The sequence below is a fragment of the Sorghum bicolor genome, chromosome 9 (assembly GCF_000003195.3).
Source record: "Sorghum bicolor cultivar BTx623 chromosome 9, Sorghum_bicolor_NCBIv3, whole genome shotgun sequence".
Lineage (NCBI taxonomy): Eukaryota > Viridiplantae > Streptophyta > Magnoliopsida > Poales > Poaceae > Sorghum > Sorghum bicolor.
The window spans coordinates 39,127,426-39,137,806 of NC_012878.2; the positions used below are offsets into that span (position 1 = coordinate 39,127,426).

The window sequence follows — 10,381 nt, forward strand, 5'->3', positions numbered from 1 at the left end:
TTCAAATCCCGGTTGTGTCAGATGAAATGTCCATCTCGCGGCTTTAGATGGTAACAAAATTAATTTTTATTCATCCAACCACTAACTTCTATATAACGTCAGCATCAAAAACTTTCTGTGCATCTTGGCTATTGATTTTATGCATCCAAACGGCCATCACATACCATGATTCAAAAGTCAAAGTTTAGAGGAAGACGAGATCATCTCCATATTTTTACACGTCCAGTCTCTATGTTTTATGAATTGTTCCTATGTTAGTTATACACCCTATAGTGAGGAGCATAATATTGTTGGAGGCAATTACGGTTGTTTCGTGGAATATCTATCTCGCAGAGAAGTTTTTATGCGATAACAAAATTAATTTTTATTCACCCAACAACTAATTTCTATGCAACATCGACGTAAAAACGTTTTTACGCATCTTGATACTGGTATATTGGGAGCCCTGGGCTACAAATACTTATTGGAAGCCCCAACCAACACCCCCACCTAGCCCCTGCCTGCGCACAAGTGGGGGACCCCAGACATTCAACCAATGCCACTCAGTCCACCATTCAGGTCAACTGAGCTGACACGCACAGCAGATGGGGACTGTAGTGGACCCTGTCAATCGGATGCATAAAAATATAGGTAAAGCTGCATAGAAAAGTTTTGGTCGCAATGTTGCATAGAAATTAGTTGATGGATGAATTAAAACTAATTCGTTATTGCGTAAAAACCTTTCTGCGAGTTAGACGTTCCACCTGTTCCACCTAACTACACCTGACAGAGGCTGACACGCGCTGACACATGCTGATACATGTATGCGTCTTCCATTGTATTCTCTTCTATTTTTCCACGATAATTCCTCGATGGAGCTTTCAATTTTAAAATGGTTTTGATCATTGAACTCCTGACATTTTTATGCACGATTCAAGATCCACTTTGAATATTTTTGAAACAAAATTAAAATTTAAAATTTGAATCATGGCACGTGATAACGATTAGATGCATAGAATCAATAGTCAAAATACGTAAAAAAGTTTTTGGCGCCATTGTTGCATAGAAATTAGTGGTTTGATGAATAAGAATAATTTCATTGTCGCGTAAAAACCCTCCCTTCTGCATATTATTGATTTGAACAATCGTGACCGCGTCCAACCACATATTGCTTTCTAGAGGGGATGCATAAGTAATATAGGAAACAATGTATAGAAACACATAAAACCCTTCCCACTATTGAAGAGGATCGTAACCACAACCATAGCCGCTCATACCCACACCATACTTTCCACCAGGGGATATTTATTTAACAGAGGAACAACGCATAGAAACCGAGTCAACAACATATTAAAAACCAACCGAGGTTACATAGAAACAAAGTTTTGCTCATCTCATCCAAGCATATAAATACATCATGGAAAACTAACTTTTTACATTAACCAATCAACTATATTAAGATCACACGACGCCACCGCCACGAGTCGTGGACATCACAAGCCATGTCATATGTCTGAGGCACCATTGACCTCTCACACCAAATGGAAAGAAATCCTTCCAACCATGCTACATCACAACAAAGCCACCATTGACCTCCCACCAAATAGAGGAATCTATTTTAACCATCCTACATCACAACAAAGGCAATAGAAACATGTTTTAGTAGGAGAAGAAACCTTACAAAAGTAAGGCATAGAAACATGTTTCTTACAATATGCATAGAAAAGTTTTGCCGGCATTGCATAGAAATTAGTGGCTCAATAAATAAAAGTTAATTTTGTGATCGCATAAAACCTCTCCACAAGATGGGCATCCTCCGTAGACAACTGTAATTACCTCCACTGATATCACTAGGGGTGTATAATTAACATGGGAACAATACATAGAACATGGAGATCACACACGTAAAAGATGAATACGGTCTCATTTTCTCTAATTTTTTAAAAATAGCATGTAATGGGCGATCAGATTCATAGAATCAGTAAGCTGCGCAGAAATATTTTTGGCACATGTATAGAAATTAGTAGTTAAATGCATAAAGATTAAATTTGTTACCACATAAAAACCACATAGCAACTGCTCCAACAATGTATCGAATTATGTGTCAATAATGTATAGAAATATATACCGACAGTGTATACCAAGTATCAGCTAGAAATGTATCCAAAATTCAAAAGTGCATGAAAATGCATGAATTGCATAAAATCACTGGTTGCCTGCATATAGAAAGCACAATGGACAAAATCACTGGTTGCATGATTCAAATTTTGGAACATTGCATAGAGACTAAAATCGAATCAAAACATATAAATCCATGGCATAGAAACTATGGCTCAAGACCTGTGGAAGACATCCTTGACCGCGTCACGCCATTGCTGTTGTCCACACCACCATCCACCACCACCCATTCGCACCACACTCATACATGCAGTTTCACAAATAACGGGTAATTCGTTTAGACAGCAAGACAGGCATAGGAACATGTTTTAGCAGGAGAAGGCATATGAACTTGAGCAAGATAGACATAGAAACATGATTTAGTAGGCGCATAAACCTTATATCAGCAAAAGAAAGACATATATCAAGGAGATGCATAAAAACTCAAAATCAACCACGTAGAAATCTTGCTTGCCTACTTTGGTAGCTCTTCATTTCATGCAGACCTTTTGTCATATAAGCATGGATACCACTCTCACAAATCATAAAAATATGACATGAAAATACTAAAAACCATATTTCTAGGCATCTATCGAACAATAGGCTAGCAGCATCTCCAATTCCGCACTTCAAAGGGAGCTCACGAGCAGGCCTAGCATGCTCCCCCTAAATCGCCGAGTGGATGCATAGAAACCATTCTCGTTCAAGCAAAAACCAAATCCTGCTTGCTTATACGGTTGACTTTAAGCATAGAAATAAAAATCAATTGCAAAGTCGAGGATTCCAAACATACTAGTGTCACTTCTGGCCGCCGTGCTGGATGTGTCCTCATCTAGAAGCTCATCAACACCATGGCAGTAGTCCTGTTCTCCAGTAGGCTGGTTGTCTTCCGATTTGCTGGCAAAAAAACACGCCAAATCAAAACTAAAAATTATGCATGCAAACATAGTAACCAAAGGAAAGCAAGAAAAATATTTTTTTTGAACAAAACTGGCATAGAAACATTTTTTATACCATATAGAAATATGTTTTAGCATGTATAGAAACCTTACAGTGGCACGAAAGGCGTATAGAACAGCATAGAAACTTGTTTTTAGCAATTTGGATATGCTTTACGATAACCCAACTCACTCCCATTCAACATGGGTAGTACTCCAAATGGGTTGGAAAACAAATAAAAAGTGCATGTACAGTGAAACAATTTGGATAAATTGGAGAACTTTCCAACAGCAGTCATATTAATCAATAAAAAGTAACTAGCAGAAAAGTTATAGAAATTTTGTGACTATAATTACGAGAAAAAAAAACAACACAAAAAGTAATGAACTCGAATCCATGCTCCAAATAATATATAAAATATGCTCCAACAATATATATACAATTCCAAATGATTTCTTGATTATATGGTTGGCTCAAGAAGCATAGAAATAAAAAATCAAAGTACATAAAAACAATATACAAAAACCATTATTTTATTTAGTCATCTCGCCAATCAATTGCTATGCATAGAAAATTATGTATAGAATCATGAACTTTGCATAAAAAAGTACTCCAACTATATATATAACCGTATAGAAGTGCACAATTAATTGCTCCAACAGTGTAGAGTAATTTGTTGTAACAATATATGTAATACATATCAAGCTATAGTTTAGCCATGCATAGAAACTTATGCACACATGCATAATAACTAAAAAATCTACAAACAAAACAATGAAGATGAATTATGCACAAACCACAAACATGGATCTTTGTATCTACTGCTAGGATTAAAATACAGGAGGATCATATTGGACATCTGAGCAATGCATCTATGCATACAAATCACCCAGCAACTTTGAAAACCACAGTTCCACCATGCATAGAAACTAGTATGTTAGTATACAATTCACCCAACTGTTGGATCTCGCTGCTACAACACACCCTACTCCTCCGTTAGATGAGGATGAGTATGCTGCTCGCCGTGTTGTAGAGAGGAGAAAGGTCAGCATGCTAAAGTGAGGAGGAAGATCCATAACACCGTTGACCTCTCACAAATAGAGAGGAATCCTTCCAACCATCCTACATCACAGCAAAGGCATAGAAACATATTTGAGCAGTGCACAAAAATGACAGTGGCAAAGAAAGGCATATAAAAGAAGTTTTAGTACGTGCACAAACCTTACAGCGGCAAGAATGCCATATACACATGTTTTAGCAGTTGCATAAAAGCTATTCATGAAACTAATGTCATCTACATAAATGCAAAAATCATAACAACATAGCATATAAATCTAACTTGTCAAGCATAGAAACCTATTAGTGAAATTAATATCAGCTACATTAATTAAAAAGTCACGGACCATTCAGGTGTTGCAAGTATATAAATCAAAATCCAAAGCATGGGATAGGACAACTAGTTCATCCAATGAAGGCAATGAGTTGTCTTGCCACATTATGGCTACCTAAATTAGAGTGCACAAATACCAGGAACCATTTTTATGCATGTTACTAAATAAATAAGTAAACTGAATTAATGCAGCTCGCAAAAGCTCCACCACCGTCGTGGCCTCCCTGGCCAGCTGTTTGACGACCTCGCCAATCTGCCAATCTGTGGCCCAAATGATGGAAAAATAAAAGTCAGAGAAAAAAAATGAAAGAGGAAGCAAGATGCATATCATAGAAATAGGATTAGGCACTGATTCTAATTTCTGTAACTTGTATTGGATGGAGCAGGGAAGTGAATAGGAGTTGGAAACCTGTTCCCTAGGGAAGGCCTCGGCGCCATCGAAGGCGAAGTAGATGTGCGGCGTCTTCTCCATGAGGGAGCGCCACTGCTCCACGAGCAGGGCCTTGCCAATGCATGCACACTGCTACATCACCACATCATGTCAGGGAAGGGAGACGACCTCGCCGCAGCGGCGATGTGGAAGCTGCCGCCACTAGCCATGGGGGGCGGGGAGAGGACGCCGTCTCTGGTCTGGTCGGGGTGGAGAGGAGGCTGTCTCTGGGGCATCCCAGATCTGGGCACGAGGTCCATGGGCCTCACACCACGAGCCTCCTTGGCGCCGGTGAAGGGGAGGCCGAGGAGGGCGTCGCTGCCTCTTCTTCTGGATCCACCACAGGACGATGCTGCGCCCAAGATCCAAGCGAGCAACACTGCCACCATGTTCCTGGATGTCCTTGGAGTGGTTGCAGGGGAGGGGAGCCGGCACCATGGGATGGAGGAGGCGCCGTGTCCGCCGGTGGAGCAGGGTGGGGCGCCGCCACCGTGGAGAGGTCGCACGAGAGAGGAGGATTTTCTTTTTTTTTCTAAATCTCGACGCAGCCTGGGTGCCTCCCATTTGAACCCGCAACCTTTGGGTTGCGGTGGGGCGCCTGGTCTTACCATATTGGAGTGGCCCTGCAGCTGGTTCGCTGGAACCAGCTTGGCTGTTTGGATTCGGGCTTCCTATATCTATTGAAAGCCCTAAGCTCCTAATAGTATACCTATATATATATATAGGTATGCTCCTAATAGTATACCTATATATATATATATAGGTATACTATTGAGAGCATAGGGCTTCTAATAATTAGTGGAAGCCCTAACCCAAATCTGTGTTTTCTGGTTCCACCAACCCACCAGCCCACTGGCCTATCCATCGGCCCACCTTCCCAAGCCCTATATATATTCTTCAAAACCCTAATCCCACTCTTCCCCTCACCTGGCCGCCACCCTCAACAGGCGCCGCCCCAATCCCTGGCCTCGACCCGCGGCGGCGCGACATCACCACTTCCCCGGCGCGACATCACCACTTCCGGCTCCTGTGATGCCTACATCCTTGAGCGCGCAGAGGCGGAGCCACAACGCGGCGACCTCGGCGAGGAGCGCCTCGCGCTTGGCGCGCCCGCGCGACTCCTTGCGGAGCCATCGCTGCTCCTTGCGGAGCCACCGCGCCTCCTCGCCCTCCTCCCAGGACGACGAGGGTCCAGCAGCGGCGCGGGGCGGGAGGACAACCGCGGCGGCGCGGGGCGAGCAGCTGGGCCAGAGCTGCGGGCGGTGGAAGGCGGTGGAGACAAACAGGAAGGCCACACGCGCGTCGTGCTCGGGTTGGCCCCGCGCTCGTGGAGCTTGGCGAGCCCGAAGTCGCCGAGCCGCGCTGACATGTTGGCGTCGAGGAGCACGTTGCTGGCCTTAACATCGCGGTGGAGGACGACGCTCTCCCACCCTTCGTGCAGGTACAGCAGTGCCGACACGACATCGCGGAGGATCCAGTGGCGGACAGGCCACGTCAGGCGGCGACGCCTTGAGGTGGTCGTCGAAGAGGTGCCGAAGAGGTGGCATTTTTTATGCATTTTTCTTGATATTATGTGCAATGAATATGTTTTTGTGCAATTGACTTTTGGATCTTTATGCTTCGTGGGTTATATGCTTGATGTTAAGATTTTACACATTCAGAACCATTCTGGTGGCAAGTCCACTGCATGATGTAGTCCACGACCGCGGTGCTAGTATGAAGCAGCGGTGGCGGTTGGTGGCGTGTAGTTCATAGCGTCGGCGCTAGTGCGAATCAGTGGTGGTGGTCGGTTCGATGGAAGATAGCAAAGGAGCGGCACGATGCGGCCAAGGATTTTTGCATTTTGTTTGTTGAATTTAGTGTTCTTATGCTTGTGTGCATAAGTTTCTATACACACAATGGAGCACTTCTATGCATTTTTGTATTCTTAATGCTTGTGAGCATAAATTTATATACATTATTGGAGCAGGTCTATGTTGTTTTTATGCGACAATAAATTCACTTTTTATTCATCAAATTACTAAATTCTATGTAATGCCGGTACGAAAAAGATTTAAGTGTATCTTGATCATTGAATTTATGAATCTGGTCGTCTATCGTTATTTTTTGAAAATTTTAAATTTTTGAGAAGACGAGATCGTCTTTTATGTTTTACGTGTGCGGTTCTCATGTTCTATGTGTTTCTATACATTGTTTCCTATATTACTTATGCATCCTCTCTAGAAAGCAAGGTGTGGTTGGACGCGGTCACGATTTTTCAAATTAATAATATGCAGAAGGGAGGGTTTTTACGCGACAATAAAATTATTCTTATTCACCGAACCACTAATTTCTATGCAACGTTAGCGCAAAAAACTTTTCTACGCATTTTGACTATTTGATTCTATGCATTTAATCGTCATCACGTGCCATGATTCAAATCCCGGTTGTGTCAGATGAAATGTCCATCTCGCGGCTTTAGATGGTAACAAAATTAATTTTTATTCATCCAACCACTAACTTCTATGTAACGTTAGCATAAAAAACTTTCTGTGCATCTTGGCCACTGATTTTATGCATCCAATATTCCATCACATACCATGATTCAAAAGTCAAAGTTTAGAGGATGACGAGATCATCTCCATATTTTTACACGTCCAGTCTCTATGTTTTATGAATTGTTCCTATGTTAGTTATACACCCTATAGTGAGGAGCATAATATTGGTGGAGACAATTACGGTTGTTTCGTGGAATATCTATCTCGCAGAAAAGTTTTTATGCGATAACAAAATTAATTTTTATTCACCCAACAACTAATTTCTATGCAACATTGACGTAAAAACGTTTTACGCATCTTGATACTTGATTCTACGCATCCAATCGACCATCACGTGCTATGATTCAAATTTAAAATTTATGAATTTTAATTTTTTTTCAAAAAAATATTCACAATGGATCTTGAATCATGCACAAAAATATCAGGAGTTTAATGGTGAAAACCGTTTTTGAATCGAAAGCTTAACAAAAAATGGATGAGATTATAATGGATGCATACATGACTGCATGTGTCAGCTTGTGTCAGTACGTGTCACGTGCAGTTAGGTGGAACGACTAACGCAGAAAGGTTTCTATGTGGTAACGAATTGATTTTAATTCATGCAACCACTAGATTTTATACATTGTCGGAATAAAAAACTTTCTGCGCAGTCTGACCTAGGATTTTATGCGTTCGATTGGTTGGGTCCCCAAGGGGTCCACCACCTGTGCGCATGTCAGCTCCGTAGTGGGTTAGGTGGGATGACTGGCTGGGGCTTCCAATAGCTATTTGTAGCCTTGGGCTCCCAATATATATACCAGCCCTATATATATATATATATATATATATATATATATATATATGTGTGTGTGTGTGTTTTTTTACTATTTCTATTATAAAGTTTAAAAAGCTATAATTTATCTTATAATAATCATGACATCCATAATACAAGTTAATAATGACAATAATATGAAAATATGTTATAAATTCTCTATTGAATTAGTACAGCCTTGATAGAGTTTTTCTCTCGTTCTATGTCACAAAAGTATTACTAGTAAATATATATATAGCATTAATTTTTATACTATTTATGTGTTGCTAGAGCTAAATATCAAATTATTCAGGACTTTCTTTAAGGTTTTATAAAAAAATGATTCTAATATCTTATTAAAGTCACCAAGATGGCAATGAGTTGGATGATGTCAATAACTATGATATGATGGAACCTCTTCTGATTTTTCACATGCCAGCTCTCATCGAGAATGGATTTATTTAGATTAGATTGGATAAAATAATGCTCAAGATTTCAGTTTACGCCTTTACGGCTTGCTTAGTTAGTCCATTGGCTAATCAAGTTCTAACAAAAATAAATTTTATTTCTAACCAAAACCCCAACAACTTAGTGTGAGAATATTTATTTATTATTGAAGGTTTAAGAGTTCAAGTATCAATAATATTGTAATTATTATTTATTTTTTGATTTGATAAGAAAAAAGATACTTAGGGAAAATGGAAAAGGTATAAACGAAGAAAACCGGTGCCTGTCTCAAATAAGGCCAAGCGGCCAAGCAGTAAAAAAAAGGAAAAAAAAACGAACGTCCATCCAAAAGGTCGCGAGTGCGGAGTGATAAAAAACCAAATTTGTTCCATCAGGGGCTCAGGGCGAGTGAGAGTGGAGACAGGTGACTGGGCTGACACAACCAGGGGCGGAGCTATGCCTACAAATAATAAAAAAATATAATAATAAAAGCTATTTTTTATTATATGCATCCATATATTACAAATTTTTACACCCACAAGGTTATATACACTTTGTTAGTTTTGCTCTAACTCCGCCACTGGACACCCTACCTATACAGCAAGAAGCTAGGCCTTGTTTAGTTTCTGAACTATTTTGCCAAATTGCAAAATCCCAAATAAAATGTTCAGCACACCAAAATGCTGACAATAAGTATTTTACTTTTGCTGTTTACTTCACAAAAAAATTTGCAAAACTGCATGTCATGCAGCTGCATTAAATATTTCCCATGCAACTCCATGCACATGCAGTTTCCCCTATGCTGTGTGGAGCGCACCGTCGATCTGCGGCGGCCAAGGGAAGGGACGGGAGGGAGGAGAGCACGGCGGCGGCCGGTGTGCGGTGCGGGTGAGCGAGAATGAGCGGATAGGGTTAGGGTTCGCGCTGCCGCCGCGTATAACACCGAGGACGCGGCGGGCGTGGATGTTTGGGCTGCCAGCCTGGTTTCGGCCTACGAAATTCTTACCAAAATATTTGGGGCCCGTTTTTTTCAAAAGGTCAAATTGTTACTTTTTTGGCATTTCGGCCTAAAAATTTTGGATACAAGGCCCTAGTATATGGCTTCCACTCGATGGAAACAAAAATGAGGCCTTGTTTAGTTTTTGAGGGAAAAAATTTCGCGACACTGTAGCACTTTCGTTTGTTTGTGGTAATTATTGTCTAACTATAGACTAACTAAGCTCAAAAGATTCGTCTTGTCAATTTCGACCAAATTGTGCAATTAGTTTTTATTTTCGTCTATATTTAATACTCTATGTATGCGTCTAAATATTCGATGTGATAAGAAATTTTGAAAAATTTTTGAGTGGAAGTAAACAAGGCGTGAATGCGGGAGCGAGTGGCCGAGGTAACGAGCCATTAGGTGATTTGGCCGGACAAGAAAAAAAAATATGACAGAAATTTGGGCTCTTAGCCTCTTAGGTATATAGATAGATAGATGCACGTATCCGTGTAGTAGCAACTTGTTCCAGCAATCAGTTTGATATAGGGGCAATTTCAAACTTGAAGTCAGCCTCTAGGATCTTGAGGGGACCGCTGGATCCAGTCAAGAAAGACATAAAGGCTTCTAAGTTGTTTTGCATTTCAAGTCAACACTTGGCCCAGTCAATCTTCTTCTATGGCGTTCTGTTCAGCTGTGAGCACGGTCAATCTGAGTTCGCTGCTGCCCAGCA

General features: G+C 40.9%; 1 long non-coding RNA gene across 1 annotated transcript; it reads right to left on the minus strand.

Annotated features, from left to right (window-relative positions):
- LOC110430307 lies at window positions 1,308–5,511 on the minus strand. The gene is made up of 4 exons (XR_002447650.1): window positions 4,875–5,511; window positions 4,034–4,726; window positions 2,320–3,033; window positions 1,308–1,606 (listed from the first exon to the last, which is right to left on the minus strand). It is a non-coding gene; the product is annotated as an uncharacterized LOC110430307 (long non-coding RNA).